General features: G+C 38.2%; 1 protein-coding gene across 4 annotated transcripts in view; it reads left to right on the forward strand.

Annotated features, from left to right (window-relative positions):
- Positions 1 to 610: 610 nt before the first annotated feature.
- The window catches only part of tspan9a (tetraspanin 9a), a gene marked incomplete at its 5' end in the record, with an annotated part of 149,350 nt that continues 128,081 nt past the window's right edge, over positions 611 to 21,879 (forward strand). The window contains 2 exons of one of the 4 annotated variants that reach the window (XM_079466026.1): positions 611 to 841; positions 15,326 to 15,374. The remainder of the gene's footprint in view (positions 842 to 15,325; positions 15,375 to 21,879) is intronic. The other 3 variants (XM_079466030.1, XM_079466027.1, XM_079466029.1) reach the window with 3 other exon arrangements.

Consider the following 21,879-nt stretch of genomic DNA (forward strand, 5'->3'; position numbering starts at 1 on the left):
AATACATAAAATACATACATACAGATGATACATAAAGTATGTCCTGTCACTCATCGGTGGCCAAGGACTGTTTGGTTACAAGCATTCTTCCAAATATCTTTCTCTGTGTTCATCGCATGCCAAATAATGTCCCTTTAAGCATGCCAAATACTGTATTACTAAGAGTATGCTTGCTTAAATGTCCAGAGCTATGAAAGAGAAACCACTGAGCACCACATGTTCCTGCATCTCTGGACATCATCGTCCATTGCAAACGTCATGGGTTACTTTGAGCTTTGCTATACATCAAATATATAATGGTTAATAAAGCTTGCTTTGGATAAAAATGACTGCAGTGTCTCAATGCGATTGCTTTAAGGCAACGCACTTTTGCATGGCATTACAACCACATTTTATAATAGGAATATAAATGATTGAAGTAATGAATATGACACGTAAAAACTCTTTGATTTTCTCTTTTATCTACGCATGTCATACCTCTTTCTTTTCTGTTTCATTTACACATGTCATTTATAGTTTTATTCATCACAAAAATTGAAACTGTTCACCAGTGTCGCCTGTAGGAGTCGCTGATCCACTCTCATCCGCAGCCCCGTATTTCCGCTTTCACACTACTCATCAGTCCCCATATCACCCCGCAAGAGCCGTGAGGGGCTTAGAGATTGGCTACACAGTCCGATTTATGTCTGAATCAGATTTATGCTTTATGAAAGTCGCATTGCGGAATGCAAAGCTGAATCGGAAGCATCTGGTGCGCAGGGAGAGTCAGACAGACTTTTACAAACGCCAAACTTTGCTTTGGAGTCGGTGTGTGTTTGACACTTACAGGATTACAGTCCAGGTAAGAGAAAGTTTATTAAAACTCATTCATGTTTGACCTCTATTCGCTGAATGAGAAGGAACCGATGTCGCTTTAAGTTGTTTCATGTTGAATTTGTTTTGTGTTGTGTTGTTATACCTTCTGTTGTTTACTCTTACATTCAAATATTTTTGTTTCATGCATACTATTCGTTAAACATTAGTCAAATGTACATGTAACATAATGTCTTATAATGTGTTCTTGTACATAATACAATACTTTAGAGACCATTCGTTTACATTAAAGTACAAGTGTCAAGTTCGACCTTTCATTCAAAAAGAGCTTAAACTTGCTGGTGTTGAGACCAGCACTTATATGCTGTTTTTTAACTTGATACAGTTTAATGCATTTATTCAAATAACAATGTGAAAAGTTTCATATGAATGTATTGGTTTTTAATTTCACATGTTCATTTTGCTCATTTTGCTTATTTGATTGTTGACCGAGTACTAAATAATGTTTTTTCAAGTTTTAGAAATGCTAAAATTTTTAACTTTATTTTAAAATCCTTGATTTTTTTCAGTCTTCTGCACCCCACCGTATGTTCATTTGGATTTGCATGAACTATATCTGTTACGCATCATATCGAAAGTTATCAAAAGTTCAACGCAAAAAACAAAACAATAAATAACTGTTGCATAGAGTTGGTGCAAATAGAGTTGTAAGAGGCTGATGTATTGGATGGATATGGTGAAGGAATGTCAAAGCTCAGACGTGGAGGTATTTCAGGAATCAAAGCTTAAATTCAGAGCTCTTTGTGAGACGACAGCTGAGAAGAGATCAATATGCACGGAAGTGGCTGGTGGAGACAATCAATTTCAGCTGTCACATGCTTGATCAAAACACCAATTTACCCAGATCACATGATTGGCTTAAAAATTAAAAGTGGGATTTTATTTAACATTTATATTTTGGTAGACGTCAGAGCACATTAATGGCTCCTTGTTTTAAGAACTGGTTATCTGATGCCCCTTTAACTTTCTGAGATGTACATTATAGGGCTTGCGTAAACAGCCTCCCTCTGTATTTTACTGCCGTCTTTGTCTCTGTGGTCTCAGACATGATTGTTGTGTTTGCGTTCAGCATGAATCCATTTGACCCTGACCCCACATTCCACTTCTGCATCCTGCCTGGCAAACCATGGTCGCTGTTTTCTAAGGCCTTCTGGAAACGTGTGGTAATATCCTGCACATTGCAGGAAGGACACATGGCTTACATGGCTTGCATGTCCCTCCCATCAGTTTCATCTTCTCTGTTTTAGTCTAATTAAAACCACCACACCACGTTAGTACTGAACTTGGTCTAAATACCGTTCAGCTGGGTCTCATTGTTCCACAACCTTTATTGGAATTTTATCACTTTGAGCTATTACAAAGTCAATATAACAAGCTTCAAAGCTTTCCATTGTGCATTCTCAGTTTAAAGCCCACCGGGGTCCACAATCGAACGCTTGTTTGCTTTGTGATTTACCATTTTGGATAGATGTAACTTGGACATCTGCGGTCTTTGTTTTGTTTTCAAATCGTCGGTTCTAACTCGTCATGCCTAATTGCTCTATTTTTCCAACCTGTTGTTCGTGAACGTTCTCATTATCTGTAGATGTCCAATCCTCCACGCGCTCTCGTGGATACAAACATATACTGACGTTGACAGAGCTGTGTGTTAAATCAACAGTTGTGTGCTCTCTTTGACCTCATTGGCACATTTGCCCAGTGCCAGGCTGTTCAATTCAGGGAGAGATTACCAAAGACGAACAGAAACAAGAGTTGCTCTGTCTCTGGCCTTGGGATCACATTGACTGGCAAGTTCAAGCCGTGACTTAGCGGAAAGAGAAGAAAGCTCAGCTTGTGGCATAAAAGCCAGACTCAGCCCACATGGCGTAAAAGGTGTCACATCACCGCCATTGATGATGTGACATGTAGACAGGGATGCAAATGCAATTCAGCCTTTGTTTTTGAGACACAATACCCTTTGAGTTGGTAACACATGATGTAGTCTAGATAGGCAGCTCACTAGGCTTTTAGACAGAGCTATAGGTCCACCTGACGGACCTTTGGACTTCAATGGATGTCGTCATAAAATATACGAAATTCTGGTTCCCTTGCTCCTAAATGTCATCCTAAACAGCAATGTGAGATCATTTTATGGTCCCTGTTCGCCACGCTTCCTTGTTTTCTTGACCTTCTCGTATATCTCTGTGTTGTTGCTTGGTTATGATTATAGATATATGGCAAGAGCGTTCTGTGTCTATATTTTGACACTGACTTGACGGCATGCTGTTGTTTACAGTCGTTCTATTTTGAAGAGCAGAGCGTGTCAGTTCTCTCTATGAATGAACAAGATCAGCACAATTCAGAGCAGTCTTTCGGTTTCTTGAAGATCGTACATTGAAGTTCTGCATGGATTTCCGAGATGTGACTTGGATATATGTGTTTTGGGAGGATAGGTTGCCAATGCGATGTGGTTTATGGCATTTTGTTTACATGCAACGCTGTTTCAAGTATGTTATTTAGCGTATGTGCAATGTAGTTCTCTGCTTATTAAAATCTCTGACAGACATTGTCCACATGTTTAAGCGGTACTTCAGGCCTGAATCTGAATGTTCCCATGTTTTACCTACCCTCAAGGCATCCTAAGTGAATGTGACTTTCTGACATCCAGTCAGTTGTTTCTGAAGAATAATGCAGTCGCAGTAATAATACCACGGATCCTTTTACTTCCAAGTGGTAGAATGGGAGTGAATGGGGGGGCAATTTTTTAAAGCTCCAAAAAGTGTATCCATGGATCAAGGAACGGTTCAACATGGCTCTGTTGTCTTAACAAAGGTTTTCTGAATGCATTTATTTTAGAGAAATATCCATATTGACAATGCTATTAACGATAATGTCTTACATCCGCGAACGAGATGTTGTTTTTGCAAATGACGACGCGTGTCTTAAGTTCCTGTGACGAACACAACGTTTTCAGCCAATAGAAACACCGCCTCCTCTGGGCCGGAGCTTTCGTCACCAACGGCAGTGGATGTTAGACATTATTGTTACATAATAGTGTTGTCAATATGGATTTTTCTCTTAAACAAACGCATCGATTAGCTACAGAAGACCTTTGTTAAGACCACCGAGCCGTGTCGAGCCGTTCTTTGATCCATGGATGCACTTTTTGGAGCTTCAAAAAATTGCCCCCATTCACTCTCATTCTACCCCTTGGAAGAAAAAGGATACATGGTATTATAACTCCGACTGCATTGTTCTTCAAGCAGAAAGTCACATTCATTTTGGATGTCTCGAGGGTGAGTGTAACATGGGGAAATTTTATTCAAGCCTGAAGTACCGCTTTAAGTGTTCCCTATAGAGTGATAATGCAGACTGCCATTTGAAAGCAATTGTATGGATTGCTTTGACTTGTATATTTGACCTATTCTGGTTGTTAGATATGGCTCATGTCCTTTTAAATGTGTGTGCATTTATACTCATTTTATCCGAAATAGAATGCAACAAGTCACATACTAGTCTTTTAAATCTACAGTCCTTCCTGGCATCTTAAATCTTATGATGCTGTTGTCCTTGTTGTATGTAATTGTTGACTTTTTCTAGTCTGCAGTTTGGTTATCTAACTGGTGTGCTTGCTTCTGTTTTATGGGAGTGCATTGTGCCAGCTATCATTAACTTGGATTATTTATTCCACTTGCAACGTTTCATGATTGTTTATCCATCGTTCCAATATAGGAAATGAGAAAGTAATTGATTTAAACGAGGCTTGTTTATTTGCTTTAATGAAGGTAGAGTGCATGAATCTATTTTAAGAGACTAAATGATGTGGTAGATGGGAATCAGTATTTTTTTGGGCAGATAAGATGCTTTTATTTTGTTTATTTTGGCTATCGTTGGTATAATTTATTTGATTTTAAAATACTCAGCTTGTATCAGCTTAATGTGCATCACTAAATATACGTTATTTGTAAGTGAATTTTGTGAAAAAAAGAGTAAATATTATTAATTTGTTATGCTTTTAATACTTCTGGCTCAATGATGTGAGGTTAGGAAAAGACTACTGTAATAGTTTAGAAAACTTATTTTAGCAATTCCTTTCTTGGCTTCAAGCTCTGCAGAAATAACATATTGTATATTTTTAATGAGTTTGGTGAAAGGTCACAAACACTGCACATTATGAATATGTCTTGAACAGTATACTCATAAAGATAAAGTAATTTACATTTTTTATAATCTAACAGACTTATCACATCAATCACCATTTCCATTGCTTTGTTGTAGTTATGACAATTATATTCCATCTGGTTTCTGGTACATCTGACACCTCCAGAACATTGAATCCCATTGCTGTAATTGAGAGCATATGTTTTTTTTTTTACCTGACTGAAGCGAGACTTTCAGACTTTGGTCCCACTGCACCGTGAAATGCAACGGCACGTTCTGATGGGTAATGTTTTATGAAGTTGGAAATTAGGTCATCGTTTGGGAAAAATGACCAGTGAAAACCCAGAGCAGAGATCATTGAGCCAAAAGCTTCGGTGCTGCTGTCGTTTCCTCTGGTTCTGCTCTCGGTATGGAGGCCTAAGCCATGTGACAGATTGTTCAGAGAGTGTGTGAGGGCACATGGAAGGGTGTCATTGATGCTCACCAAGAGCACGGGTAACTGAAGCCAGATGCATTAAACTTTAGCCTTGGATGTGTCATGCAGCAAATTGAGGGAAACCACACGCACCACTGCTATGGCCTATTGAAAGGTTTCGAAAGGGTCAATTTATTGTTTTGTGAAGTATTTCTTGTATCAGCTGGGTCTCCAACTATAAAGCTAATCAGTGAGGGGACCGCAAGATTTATTACTATCCGTTAGGCCTAGTGTACTTTTTATATATGATCAAGCTTAAGTTAAATAGTCTGATAAAATCAGATTAGAAGCATCAAAGTAGTCATAACCATAAAAAGTGTTTATGTGTTAATTATGTGTGTTGATTTTGAGATACAGTGTTCAATTTTAAATAAATTTATTTTAAATACGTTTTATTGTTTGCATAAAAAACAGAATTTTGGCGTACTAAACATTGATTTCAGTCTTTGACATAACCTTATCCTAAAAATATAAATGTTTTATTTTCACCGATTTTCCTTTACTTTATGTAGTGTGTTTTCGTTTTGTACCAAACAGTAAATTACAACAGCGGATTTTCACAGACCATGTCTCATTTACAAATACTGATATGTGGATGGATGGAGGATGGGGCCTTGGAGAGCCATCCTCACTACCTGAATGAAGCCCAGCTAATAGCACACAAAGGCAGTTTTATGGCACGGCACAACCATCCCTCGATTGCCTGTTCAAAAGCACTTTTGTGAAGCTTTACATAGCTGAGTTTTTTTGGAGATACTACCTCATTGTGACCACTAAAGATGTGGGTTACCATTGCTCAGCCTTTTATCACAGAGTCCTGTTTGTTTTTACTGAACTCTGGTCACAATGAACATCATTCTTGTTCGGTTCACCCAAAATTGAATACATCACTCTCGTGTCTTTTTAAACCTGCATTACATTTTTGTCAAAAAGTACATTTTACATCCTTGCCATTTTAAGTGGAAAAAAAATGAAGGGTGCTCCGATCAGCACTTCTGGGACGATCACCGATCTTTAGAAGCGGTATCGTCCGATACGATGACCGACACAGAATACGGATTCTTTAAATGTGACAAAACTACAGAACCCATTCAACAAATAGTTGATTTAATCAAATTGACACACAACAAAATTCAGCGAATCGTTTATTTGATATAATTATTATATAATAAAACATAAATGAATACTAACTAAATTAAATTAAATATAAATAGTAATTTTACTAGACACTAGCCAGGCCGATCAACAAGCATAGACAGGATGTTAACTGCATGCTAGGCACGCGCGTCCGATGAAACAGTCAATGGTGTTTCCATAAATAGATTTATATTGTATGTTAGTTTACTAAATGATGATTTATTTTCCCATTTCAGTTTGAACCTTTCACAAAAAGTGCAACCGCACATTTTGGACCCTTTCCCGGCGTTCCAGAAGGCCGTGGATCTTAAGACTGTCGCTGAAGGCGTTTCGTTTGGCAGCCGCGTGGCCATGTCTGTCGTCCTGATATAAACCACATTTGACATGGCTTTAATTTGGTCATTAGCGTATCTGACAGCAGCAGAAAGCTTTTCGATTGCCCATCGTCCCGGCAAAGCCGCTGAACCCGGATCATTTATTTCTCAATCACACTAATTCGTTCCTGAGCTTTTTCCTGTATCGCATTACTGGACATAACAGCAGATTGAATGCCACTCACAAATATATGAGCTTCCCAAGACATTTATTGTTCTTGCCCTGTCTCTTGTAGAGACATTTGTATGAAAGCATCTGAAACGGGTGGAGATGTTTTTGTGTTTTCATATTCAGCTTTCCCCAGGTGAACTTTCAGTGTGGGGTTTAATGCAGCTATATACAGTATGAACCACTTTGCCTGAAGTGGTTGGAGTGGGAATATTAATACCATATTCCTTATACTTTACTTTGTAGCTTTGTGGCAGTCAGCACTTGGTGCACATCTGGAACACTTTCTGTTCTTTCTCTTTTCCACAGTGTGTGTGTGTGTGTGTGTCTTTCTGTTTCTCACAATAACAGACCAGACCTAGTGTTCCCTATTCAGGTTTGTAAAGGCACGTCTTTAGATACTGAAAGGTCCAGTGCGTACAAATATTTTGGAGAATCTGTTGATAGAAATGCAATATAATGTACTTAACTATGTCTTCAGATTTGTATAATGACCTTGTAATGAACATAAGGAAGCGTTATGTTTTTATTAGCTTAGATATTTCACATATTTCTTTTTATGTGGCTCATATCTGAATTTCAGCAAAACTGCTTGACAGGGTTTTACGTCTACATTGTCTGTTTAGGTTAAAAAAGTTGTAGAAATTTCAAAATTGCTAAATGTTTTATTTGTTGGTTCAGTAGTCTCTATAGATATGTATATGGTTCTTAAACAATATATAAAATAAGATACGACTCCATACAAATGCGTCTTTGTCGCTCAGGTTTAGCTTACAGTTTCTGATAATCCTTTGTTCTGCAATGTTTTTTGAAATATTTGCTTTGTTCCTAATGACTGTTTTAGGAGTTTGTTTTCTGTCTGAAGGTGTGACATTATAGAAGCACATGCTGTGTAATTTTGTCGCTGACGGTTATCATTATCTAATGATGCATGGAAAAACACTGTCTTATTGTTAAGGATTTTGAACTGTTTAGTTAACATGCTAAGTGCAAAGAAAATATAGATGGGAAAATTTAGATGGAATTGCATAAACATATACAATGTTTAAACAATTTTACAGAGAAGAGAAATTTGTTCAAACTAAAGCTAAACCATAGCCTATGGCCTTTCTTGCTTACTTGTTTTATAACATTTTATACGATCAAAACTTCATATAATATCAACTGTTTCTTTTATTGCCTTTCTAAATGAACGCTTGATGTGGCAGATGTGCTTTTACTGAAAGCCAGTTGTTTTAAATATGCAACTTTTAAAGCATAACTTTTTTTAAAAGGGTTTGGATGATGGTCCCTCTTCGGTTTAGACTTTTTTCACGTTGTTCGGTTTTAGTGATACCTGCTGACAATAAGAGTCAAAGCAAATATTTCACTCACTGTCAGAAATAAATAATGTAAATAAACTTTTGCTCCAAGTATTTGTTTCTTAAAATCACACGAGACCAATATAGTTGTGTTGTATTGTATTAAAAAGGATTCTGTTCATACTCTGTTAGGTAAAATGACAGTTTGCATTTCATCTCTGAATTGTCTCCTTTAAATTATTAGGGCTTTCAGGTGTTGTGGAAGTTTCCATCTTTGATATTTACTATCTGTTATTGTCAAAGACATTACTCAGAAAATAGAAAATGTTCAGACCGCATTCAAGCCGCTTCTGTAAGGTATATAAACCAGATGATTCAGGGGTCGCACATTTTTGTAAACCTTGTAAATAATGTTGTCAGTCTCCAACGCTGCCTTGTGAATGTTAGCTAAATCTGGTTTTCGGTCTCTCTTCATGAAACATTTGTGATGTTGATGAACTAAAGCTAGTTCTAAACCAACTCCACGTGCATTTTCATCAAGCTTATCACCCATTTTCAGCTCCCTTTTTAAAGTAGCTCTTATGCCTGGCCAAGAAAGTTTTCTTAGCTTTTACTTGAGTTTATTAGCTGTGGTGCGTGTGTGATCTTCTTCTTTGCCAATGTGAGAGGAAAACCGCTCCGAGAGTGTAAACTTGGCCGTGTGTGGTTGACAAAGCCCTGTTTAAGTCCATAGTTAATGTGATGAGTTACACATGTGGATCTTCTGGTAGGACATCCGTGTGAACTTGAGGGGACATTTATACCAAAAACTAGACCATATAGGACCAGTTGAATTAAAGTCAATTCTAAATTATGATTTATTCATTTTGCGGATTGCTCTTTGATATCATTGCCGTCCTTACAAAACCTTTGATGTCAAATTCGCTGTTTTTCAGGAAATTCAGAAATGCACTGTACTTTGTAAATAAATAAATACGGTGTTGTCAAAGTTGACAAGCACTTTTTAAACGTTTGATATGTTTGCAAAACCCAGAGACAAAAAAAAAAGTTAATAATAATGATTTGTGGCAAAAATGAAAAACTAGGAAATATGGAGATCCCTCTACAAGCTTTAAGAAGGCATAAGTGTCCAAATAGTTTTGTTATCTACTAGATGAAGTCTCTCTTTAGTCTATTTTAAGGTAAATCATTCCTGTAGATGGTCCAATGCTAAGAAAGCCTAAGGTGATCTTTAATTTTTTTTAGAACGTTTTACTTAAGTTTGTAGTAGTTTCATAGTCTGAGAAACTGATCAAAACAGAATCGCATTTTTCGCATCATTTGTTATTGGGTAAAACTGATTCCTTATTCCAATGCTTTAAGTCATACGTCAGTTTTACATTTCTGATTTACTGATCGTATAACACTATCACACTTCCCCGTCACATGAATTGAGGTCTCACTCGTTTTAATACTACAAACAGTGCGGGATGAGTTATACTCTTAAATGTATTACTTTGGATTTAAAGCTTGTTATAAATCCCTAACCCGTGTGAGCAATAGCAATAGTCGTGCTTTTCTTTAGCAAACACCACTAATGACCATCTGAGAATGAGTTAAATGCTTTTGTTTAATCTGATGCTTTAAACTTTTTGTATAATAAGTTCTCGTATAGCAGCTTTAAATTGAGCTATAGCCTCTGGCCCGGAGCCTGACTGCTTTCTAGAGCGGCCATATTTCTCTCCGCTTCTGCTTTCAGCCATCTGGCCAGACCACCGTGAGCCACTGAGCTCCCGTGAGTGATGTCTTCACAGTGATGAGCATTTTTAGCCCATTTCTCAGCACAGTGAATAGCCTGCGTGACCGACTGATATGGCAGGATCGGACTCAAATAGAATGGACTTTTAGGGCTACAAAAGTGCTGGATTTTACTGTCCAGAGATAAAAGTAGTATATGACGTTTTGGCATGACTTACATCGACCTTTTCAACTTCCGTCCTGAGTACTGTACTTTAGATGATAATTAGGCTATAATCATAATTGTACATCTGTAACCCACAGGAAATGAGTAGAGATCATCTCCGTTTCGCGAGGTTTGTTGGGTTCTTGTTTTTTTTGTGATGGTGCTCTCTGAACCGTTCATAAATAGGTTATTTCCTTCAGCAAAGAAGCAAAAACGAGATGACATATTTGTAGTTCTTCAAAAGATAGGGGTGAGCGGTGGAGTGAGCCGTTGGTTGCAATACACAGTCACATCGCTAGATGTTCCAGATATTTAACAGATATTAAGTTAAAAAACGTCATAATACATATAAATATTTCAGGTTGTCCTGGCCAGTACACTCATGCAGTGCATGCAGTCAATGGCGAACAACGTTTCTATGGTAACCTGGTCGCATATGAACCATATGAAGTCCATACATACTGCTGTCAAGGTTGACAGAGAGGACTTTCAATGCCGGGATGTAAGTGTCTTGACCACCTACGTGCCTTACTACAATGCCAACAGCAAGACGCTTGTTGCGTCTCTTTCATGAGGGGTTGCGCAGGCCGGTCGGCGTATGACATCAAAGTGCTGCTCCGTGTGATTTCGAAACGTTCTCGCGGTGTTCTGATGTCAGATATTAATGCGAAGTAGGAAGACACCGTGTATATGCTTTATTTTGTGATTATCAGTATGTGGTGAGGAAGGCGGGACGAGAGCCGTGACGCGGGGCCGGTGGCTTGAGTGATAAGTGCAAGCAGCTGTGCGCGCACCGGTCCCGCATCTTATCACGGAGGAGATTGGGAGCTTAAAAGGACAATCGGCAGGACTGTTGACGAGAGAGGACCGGGCCCGGACATATGTTTAGTTTGTGTATGTTTTATGGCCGGCAGTCTACCGTGAGGTGGCTGCCGGTTACTTCCGTGTTTATTGTTTATTTAATTACAGTTTTATTGTTCAAATGTTCGCCGGTTCCCGCCTCCTTCCTTCCCTTATAACGAACTTTATTACACAGTACTATAGGAACGTTCATATTTTAAAATTGTTATATGTTAGCTTTGTTTAATTGAATGGAGGCCGAAATTCTGTAGCCCAAGTTGTTGTCCATTTTTTTGGAGCCCCAGATGTATGCATTATATCGATGTATGTTTCGTTTGCTTCATTGTTTTTGCGGACATGTTATCTTATCAAAAGAGAAGAACAATAGAGCTCCGGCAGTCACGTGACCTATTCTATTTACACCGCCATCCTGGCAGGCGAGGACAGCTGGGAGCGAATATGAAATGAATAGCGCCAGCATGAGTTTCAAGGCAAAGAGTTCACTGCGCACTTTAATTCAAAAAGGTTCATAATATCTTTAACTACCTCATCAACTTTTCATCGTCCTACTCCGTAGACTCTTTAAAAGCCATGAGTGGTAAAAATTTATGTGAATTTTGTAATTGATATTCAACTTTGGAGTCTGCTGGCTTTAACCTGCTTTCTCGTCATCGGAAAGGGTGAGTCAACTGTGTTGTTAGCTAACGTAATCCACCCTAGCTGTTCTTGTTTGTAGGTAGCATAGCTATTTCACTGGTCTTACAGCTGAAACATTCCCAAAAAACAAAATGACCTTCCATTGAAGCCATGGGTGGTGGTCAGAGACGATGGGGTTGTGTTAGGAGCCCACTGCGATTGCTAGGCGAGTGCTGCTCTTGTGTCTTGTTTAAGATTTGGCAGCATAACGACAGACAAGGAGAGATAGCGGTTAGCACGTTTTACTGCAGTTAACCATTTAATTGTCTATCGGGGATTCGGGACCCTTAAAATAGTATGATTTGTAAAGCCTATATATCCTGGTATTAAATAATTGTTTGACCACTGTCAATACCAATGGTACAGCCGCTGCAGTAGCGCTCTCCTGAATGCCTGCCAAAATGGCCGAGGTCAGATTGCCTGACGTCAACCTCCAGAGCTCTATTGATCCCCACCGAGGTCTGCAACATAAATCAAGTTATTAGTATTGAAGTCATTGAAAGATGTTGTATACAGTATTTATATAATAGTAGTTTTGCAATCGCTCTTTTGCAAAAATGAATTAACCAAAACTAGAAAAATTACTCTTTGGTTAAAAAAGGTTCTTGACCCCCGGTCTTAGCTCATTCACTTATTCATATATATTTATATATATATATGTTACCCCACCACCAGGTTACAGGCTTAAGTCATACATAATTTTACTGTATGTAAGAAGTGGTGTTTGCATTATAATGTACACTGTAAAGGTCCATTATGTTCAATTTGTAACATTTATGTTACGTTACTGTATTTCGGAAAATGATCCACAAAGGCATTTCTCAAGTCTTGAGTAAACTGTCTCTCATCCCATGATGCTTTGTTGCTCCATACGGGAGTTTGAAAGCATCCAGTCTGCCTTGGCACGATGTGTTGTGATGCACTGGCTGTGTTTGGATAAGACTTTCAATGAGGGAGAACCGAATGCACTCCACACCCATTGCCCAGCGCTCAACAGCAGACCCATGAACCGAGAGTGTCAGCGAGGGGCTATACAGCCGTGCTGGTGTTTACTGAATGTAGGCCAAATAAACCCGACGAGGATGGTTGTTCTTAATGGAAAAAACTGTTGGAACTCGAATCTAGAAATACTGGGCTACTGAGCACTGTGGGGCTTTGATTTTAAAATGAGGCAGGGATGTTGTGCAGACAAGTGCTTCCTTTTTTTCATTGCTCTAGTAATTTGCTTTTGGGCAAGGTTAACAGGCTGATTTTCACCCCGTAATATATTCAGACTATTTATATCTTTAACCCAGTTAACCTTGTTGAATCTAATCTTGTTTTACAGAGGGTTCAAATATCTTTAGAAATTAGACATAAATTGGGAAGCTTTGTGAGAAATAAGTTTGTCAGTTCATTCAACAATGCAATATACATTTATATGGAAAAATATGGCTATCAGTCAAATTCATCTTTAATTCGTTTTTTGGGGTTTTCTTCTCTTGACATCAAATAAAAATATCGAGTGTAAGGATTAGAGCGAGTTTATAACCATCGTGGCTCTAAACGGTCCAGTGTATGAAATGAATCTAGTGGTGAGGTTGTGAATTGCAACCAACGGCTCGCTTCACTCCATTTCGAAGCACTACGGAAGCTGACACAGAATAAAGATGTCATCACCTTTTGCCTCTTTCACAGAGGAGAAAATGTATTTATGAAACGCACTCTCTAGAGCAGATTGTCAGTTTAGGGCTATTGTAGAAATAACATGCCCAATTCCATGCAGGGGTACCCGTGGTGTATGTAGATACAAAGCTCATTCGAAGGTTATAACAACATAACATTTCATTATGTATGGTCTTTATAAACATCTGAAGACATGTATATTATATTGCATTTCTGTCAATAGATCCAGCAAAAAAATACACACAGCACATTTAAAGCAAAACTTAATACGGATGCTGAATTATTTATGATTTTATCCTATGTGTACAATTAAAACGATATTTATGATTATGGTTTTTAATATCATGGTTATTGAAAGTACTGGTATGCTGTGACATCCCTAGCGCAGACCTTTTGGGAACTTTTCTGTTTGGAGGCTTGCTAAGCAACTGCTGTTGAAGGATGGGGCAGCACAAACTGTACTTGACCCAAAAACAGACACACAACCTTTTTGAGACAAGAAAGCGCTGGTTATTTACATAAGTATTAAATTCATCTACAGCAAGGGTCACGGATAGAGTGGAAAAAGAAAGTCAATTATTAGTAAAAATAACATTGTAAGTGGGAATTATAATGACTTGCTATAACATTATTGATGTAAAACATCAGTGTGCATGTTTCCAGAACTTTTTCCTTCCAGTGTGCTGGCGTGTGACAATGTTTCCCAAACGGATGTTCAATAGAAATGGTTAAAGCAGGAAGGTATGTGTCAATCGCTCTCTGTGCTGTTCTTAAACACACTGTGAACTTTTGTTCCAAGCCACAAAAACAACAAAAAACATCCAAGTTACTAATAATATTTTGGCCTCACTGGAAAATTCCAGAATGAAAACACTAGGAATGGTACTATAAAAATGCCTTGTACGGAGAGAAAGAGAGAGAGAGAGAGAGAGAGAGAGGCAGTGCGGTTGTACCATAAATGTAGTGCTACAGCAAGCGGTTTGGGGCAGAGCATGAGAATCTATACCAGGATTTGGAGTGACGGAGCAGCTGTTAAGTGGAAACACTGCTCATCCAGTCATCCATTCTCAATGTATGGAAGGCCACCTGGTTATCTGCTTCTCTCTGTTTTAGCAGCGTGAAAACCAGAAACATTGATGATCCAGAATATTGATAACAGGACACGCCGAACATGCGTCTACTGTGGTTGGTTCTCATACTCATACCTCTCATACTTCAAGTATGTCCTGTAATCCTGTTTTACATTTTTGCTGTTAATGTCACCAAAGTTCATGAGTCTGATGATAACTACTTTTATCCAAAGCGACTTGCATTGCATTATACTATACACTTGGTTCTGAATATGTGCAATCCCTGGGATCGAGCCCATGACCTTGGCATTTCTAGAATGATGCTCTAACCACTGAGCCGCAGGAAAATCCACTTGGAAATTTGTAAGAGATTTTCATGGTTTGTAGGATGTTGAAATTATTACTTATTAACGGGATGATGTCTGAAAATTGACGTACGGGTTGTTTTTAACAGTGCTGGACAGCATGTTGAGAATTTATTAGTTTTACACCCTATTTTTTGTGGCTTAAGGAAATATTACCAATTATCTGATATAATATCACCAAATCTGTCCATCGAAGCAGTGAGTAGCATTTCAGTCTTATAAAGAAACGACATGATGAAAATATTTTGTTTTTTTATCTCTCTTTTTTGTTTCAACAGGACTGGGCCACATCTGCTTCACCCTCCATCCATTTTTCTGTTAAACCTGGTAAGAACCGAACTTAACAGCAGTAATGACCTTGACATTTTCTGTCATTATTTGTTCAATGGGCGCAGTTATTATGACTCTTTTCCATTTTAATATTGTCCTGGTATGCGCTTTTGAACAGCAATTAGGTTAAAATAAGAATAAGAAGGATCTTAATATTTTCAGAGAAAGTGTTGTAAGACAATAGTTTACCCAAAAATGTTTGTCTTCATTAGCTCTCCCTTCATTTGTTACAAACCTGTATACATTTATTTGTTGTGCATAACACAAATGAACATATTGTTTGTATCTCCGCTGTTTTGGGTCACCGTAGACTACCATTATAGTTTTTAGTCCTACTATGGGAGTCAATGGTGACCCAAAACGGCCTTCATTAAAATATATTTATTTGTGTTCATCACAACAACTGGAGGGTGAGCAAATGATGACAACATGTTTGGGTGAACCATTCCTTTAATTCAATTGTACAGCAGAGAGCAGGGCCTGGTCTGCAGTCAGGCAGTCTCTGATGGAAAAAAGATTTCCTGTTTTCTGCATTTGTTCTTCTCTGCAGCGAGCATGCTACCTTTAGTACATTAAAACTGAACATGAGAATATTAAAGTGCAGTATCTCAGTAGGGTTGTAATTAATGCCTTTTTAGAGAAGGTTAAAATCATGCTGTAACATCTCTGGAACTGTCATTCAATGAAGGAGACCAGGTGCTGAGCCACCGGCAAAATTATACGTTAGCGTGTAAATTAGCTTTGCGTTTAGGTCTGGCTCAAAGTGAATGTTATTTGGTGAAGTTCAATGTTGCTAATGCCCTTGAATAGTTCCTTGCCGCAGGAATACATAAAGACTAAAATGTTGAAAGACATTTACGTTGATGTGTTTTATTAAATGCCATTTGTGTGACCAAATGAATTTCCAGAATACTCTCCTGTCTTGAATAGCCTGGAAAACAGATAGTCCTGCCATTGGTTGAAGCATTATGGAGATGCTGAGAGCAATGTTTTGACACATTATCCCTAGAGTATTGGTCTGAATTTAGACAAAATAGTTGTTGAAATGAAGTCCTACATCTGCCGGGAATATTGATGCCTTGTTTGGTATGCTGGCCTGGCAGGCTTTAAAATCGACTGGGTGTCCATTTTGACAGAATTCCCTGAAGCGGGTAAGTGAGGTGTTCACTGTCTGGAGCTGCGGCACGGCAATATTTCACTCTTTAAAGAGAACCGCACCCAGGTTTCTTTAGGAGCACATGACATTCTGTATAATTATTTAGTTCCTAATCCTTAGAAACTCATGATATTTATGCCTTTCAAGCAAGTTTGGACTCGAAGATCTCGTAAGAATGTCTACCTTTGGTCTTGCTTGTCTTTGCTCTGCATGCAGGTTGAATCCTCATCCTCAAGTTAATAATAAAGGTTAGGTGTGGATGCAAACCTCCCTAATTCGATATTTGTTCATATTGTTGATTTATACCTTCAATGGATCCAGTGTTTTGTGAACGTCAGGATACACTGGCACTGAGTCTGCTGAGGGCGTGATGATGTTAGCCATGCAATATAATGTAGTTCTACTGTAACGTGACTTATGCAAACAACAGTTCAGTTAACCCCTGATAATATTTTCTTGTAAATATCAAATAATATTTTGGGTGATATTTCCACCGAACCATTGTAGCTGGTTTGTGTGTGGGGTGTAATGAAACCGAGCTTTAGCTCTTTCCTATGTGGGGATTGATGATAAACAATTCATGCTTTCTATTCCGGAAATTATTTCCAACCAGAATTACATTTGCCATTTATGTGCGTGCTCATGTTAGACCTGATTAAATAAATAAATCAAATATTATAATACCTATCCTGCTTCTTTATTACCTCTCCGCGTCTAGGCAAAGATCACCCGATTTTTTTGTGTCTGACCGCAAACCTTTGGAAAATCATAATCTTTTTAGAGATTATGAGGCAAGTAGCCGCCAGCAGAAAAGGGGATAAAGAGACTAAGAGGCATAACCGATATATTACTGATGGCGGTATCGATAGATTGCAATCTGTGTCACCTTTGGCAACTCAATCTTGATAGCGTGTTGTACTTACAGATTTCTTTCAAGTAGCAGATGCTTTTCATCCAGAGTATTTTGTGCCCCCTAGAGCCAAACGCAAGTTAGTTTTGTTAGTTAGGTAGTATTGGCCACGGACACTGTGTTTATTGTGATGTCAGTAACTCAATTCTTGGGTCATTTCTACCTGAGATCATACCTGCAACCTTTCTGTTAGCGGCCCAGCTCATTTACCATGAAGCCAACACCATCACCTCTCTGTTCACAGTGTTTCCTTTAGCTCTGACCTTCTGTGTTTGTTTTCGCTGTGGGTCTGTATGTGCAGCCCTCAGAGATTTTGTTCTGAAATTGGGTCTGAACCTTTCACCTCTCCGAGCTCTCTCTTGATAATGGTCTCCTTTCAGCAAATCTCTCTGCCCTGCCCGATGTTTTCCTTGCAATTTGCAGGTTGATGTCATGTCTCTTTGGTTAAAAAAAGGCTTTTAGGCAATATGGCTTTTCTGAGACCGAACACAGAGGTTGTGTGTCACTTTCTGTTCAGTAGAAAGCTTGAACTGGGTGTGAAAGCATAATTTCTCTGTCAGTACTGCTGTTGTTCTCGTGTCGTGTCTTCCCTTACCTTCCATGACTTTTTCTTCTGCAGAACATAAAATAATATACTTTGAAGTTGGTAGCAAACAACATTGGACCCCATTGACTTCCACTGTCTGGTCACAAAAATATTGAGACATTTCTAGAAATATCTCCTTTTGGTTCCGCTAAAGAATGACTTGAGGGTGAATAAATGATGACAGTTTGTCTTTTTTAGGGGGTGACCGAGGTATTTGTATAACCTCTGCTAACTGCCTACCATCAAGTTGGTAGATCCTCTCGGTACTGTACTGTTTACTTTATAAATTAAAACCTTTTTACTCATGTCCAGTTATATAAAAAAAGAGATGTGGGAGATGCTAATAGGGGCAGCAGCACATGCTAAGTAAAGAACAGAGAAGGACTTTGTCATTTCCAAAGAGAAAACACGACTAATAATAAACCTTACATCCTCCAAAACAACATTTATCTTTGTGCTTTGACAAAATAAATTCTCCAGCAAAAAAGCGCACTACTGACCCGTGAACCTTGGGTTAATAAAAATCTTGTTCATATTTCCCCCCAGAAATTCTCGACTTTTTGTAAATCATGCAATCTAGACGAAGGACGTAATAATTCTCAACTTTAAACTTTCAAAGGCCGTTTGTTGTTTACCCCCAAACTTTTATTCAAGGTGGTCTCTCGTATTTTGGAGGGTTACAAAACTGCTGCAGCAGTGCTCTTCTGGGCCACCGCGCTTGTTTTTCACGGCTGGAGCCGCAGGGCCCATTTCTCCTAATCTCAGTTCTATATTTGGCTGAGAGTACAAGATGATGCGCTTCTGTCAGGGTGAGTCAGAGAGGTTTGATCACAAGATCTGATGCCCTGTACGCTCGAGTATGTTTATCATACAGAGGTAATGGAAACCTGCTGAATGTTGTCTGGTTTGTTTCTCAATGGAAAAGGTTTTTATTAAATACATTAGGACAGAATGTTGTGATGCTGCTTATTGTGGGTATAGCTGTTCAGGGCAAAAACGTAGTTTTGCATGTAGGAAATTGCTTTAGTCGTCGTATTTACACCTTTTTGGGGCACAGTGTTAGTCGTTGCGATTTCTAGAAGACTGATAGATAGAAAGTGAGAGTGATAGAAATCCTGCTTTAGTTCTGAATTGTCGGTTTCGTGTTTTAAACTCTTAATATTTTACATTTGAAAAGGAGTCAGGAAACTTAGCCAGGGCGTGTGGATGCACAACTGTCCGATTCCCTGGTGGTTCCTATAACTCGAAAGCTGTTTTCCTGTCCTCTCTATAGACATCTTGTCATAATCTGGGCCGAACGCAGTGTCAGTGATGACTTAGTCTTGTTAGATTTACTCTTTGACCTCAGTCAGATTCGGCTGTGGGGGTGCTGAGCTTGAATGAATGACATTCTTCCTGCATCATTCACCAGCGATATGATGATAGGAACGATTCCTCACGAAGCCCATCAGATTTAAAGATCTTGTTAAAGCCCCTCATCTGTTACACTCACAGATTCTACCGCATCTTGTCTTAGAAAAAGTCCTGGTTCACCTTTGCTCTTATACTAAACGCTTGTGTTTATGAGGTGTGATTTTCAGAAGAAGACTTTTGTGTTTGTTGTTTCCTTGTGGTGAGCGCCATCTAGTTGTAGCTAGCTTTATTACTCTATCATCTTGACATCTTTGGGTTGGGTGTACTGCTTTGTAGGGTCCGTTCCATTGACACATTAAGATACGTACTTGTTTTTAAAAGGAAGTTTATCATGGCGTTTCAATGCAATATTCGTAGTATATAGTGTCTGCCTTTTTAATACTAGGCCTAAATGCTTCATAAAATAATCGATTCGATACTATCAAGTTTCTAGAATAATAATCTTAATATGGTTTAATAATCTATTGTCCATTGCTATTTCTCCAATACTTAACTCTAGGCCTAGACAAATAATGGATTCATCAATACTTTCACGAGATTGACCAAGGTTCACCCAAAAATGAACGTTATTTGATCATTTACTCATTCTGATGTCATTCTAATCCTGTATGACTTTCTTTAAAATGTATTATTTTGTATTCTGAAAAGAGAAGAATATTGGTAACTACACAACTTTGTGTCTAATTGACTTCAATTGTTTGTACACCAAACACATTTCTTAAAATATCCTCTTTTGTGTTCCACAGAAAAAAGAAAGTAATATAGGTTTTAAACAAGGGTGAATAAATCATGTATTTTCGGGTGAAATATTGCTTTTAGTATTTATCTTATCATATCAGCAGTTTAAAATCCCTTTCAGCTTCCATATATGTGACTGTGGTTTTTGCAAGGGAGGCACCTTATTTATGATTTACTTCTAAACGTATTAACAGTTATTATTACAGTTTTTTGCTATCGGTTAAAGTTGTAGTTCTATCATCGTTTGCTCACCCATTTGTCATTTCAAACCCGTATGACTTTCTTTCTTTAGCAAAACACAAAAGTGTTGTTAACTGGACCCCATTCACGCATTGGTTTTGTGTCCGTACAATAGAAGCGAATGGGGTCTAATGCTGTTTGGTTACCGACTTTCTTCAAAATATCTTCTTTTGTGTTCTGCGGTAAATGATCGCAATATTTTTATATTTGGGTGAACTATTACTTTATTCTGGCTTTGTTCTAATGTATTAGTCCATCAAGTTATTAAGATTAGGAAAGCTGGTCTTTTAATTTAAAATAATTCCTCACTGGGTATGTGTGATGTTTACAGTTAAGATATCATCTAGCCGAGGCCCTACAGCATGCACAAAAATCAATACCACTCTGTCCTTAGCTCTGCTGTTGCAGCAGGGGTAATTGGAAACTTCGGACAGCACATTTGATATTTGTGCGCGGGCAAAGAACTCCCAACGGCCATTTATTCATATCATATCATAGGCTGGATGGCGTACTCAGACTCAAAATCGATGTGATTGGTCGATTACACTGAAGACAAATGATCAAGCTTGGCACTCTCAGGTCACTCTGATCTGCGGCCACTAGAGGGCAGCAGACAGTTTTTTTTGATGATCGTATTTAGGTGTGTTTTTTGCCAGCTAAAAATACACCTAATGTTATGCCAAATGATTTCGGTCGATAATTAAAAGCTTGGGCATCATACCTGTTTATGTTTTCCCTCCTACCATCTGTTTTACAAGCTGTTTTCATATTTGCAGGGTTCTTATTCATTACGCTCCGAGCCTTGGTTGTCATGACATCAGACTTTTGGTAGTCGAAAACCGCAACCAGTAAAATGACATAAAACTTTTAAAGGCATGGTCAAAATGTATTTACTTGCCATCTTGTCAACCTGTATGACTTAGTTTTTCTACACAAGAGAAGATATTTTGTAGAATGTTAGCAACCAAAAATGTAGTCCCTATTGACTTGCACTGTTCTTGTGTCCATACAATAGAAGTCAATGGGGACCAACATTTTTTGTTAACCAGCATTCTTTGAAATATCATTTGTGTTTCACAGGAAAAATAAATGAATTGATGTCATTTTATGACAAAAGTCATTTGTCATTTGATTAAAACATTTTAGTTTTTGTGTGAACTGCGCCTCTTATTTCTTCTTCTGATATCACAACAAACCTATTGGAGAAATTACGTTTTTGTAGTTTATGGAAAAAATAAACAGCATAAGCAGTTAAAGGTACAGTTCACCCAAAAATAAACATTCTGGCATCTTTTACTCGCCTTCGAGTTGTTTCAAATCTGTATACATTTCTTTGTTCTGATGAACACGGATAAAGATATTTGGAAGAATGCTTGTAACCAAAAAGCTCTTGGACCCCATTTACTATATAGTTGGAAAAACTACTTTATAATGTTTTTGTTCATTTGAAGAATGTAGG

The sequence above is a fragment of the Barbatula barbatula genome (genome assembly GCF_947034865.1).
Source record: "Barbatula barbatula genome assembly, chromosome: 10".
Taxonomy (NCBI): domain Eukaryota; kingdom Metazoa; phylum Chordata; class Actinopteri; order Cypriniformes; family Nemacheilidae; genus Barbatula; species Barbatula barbatula.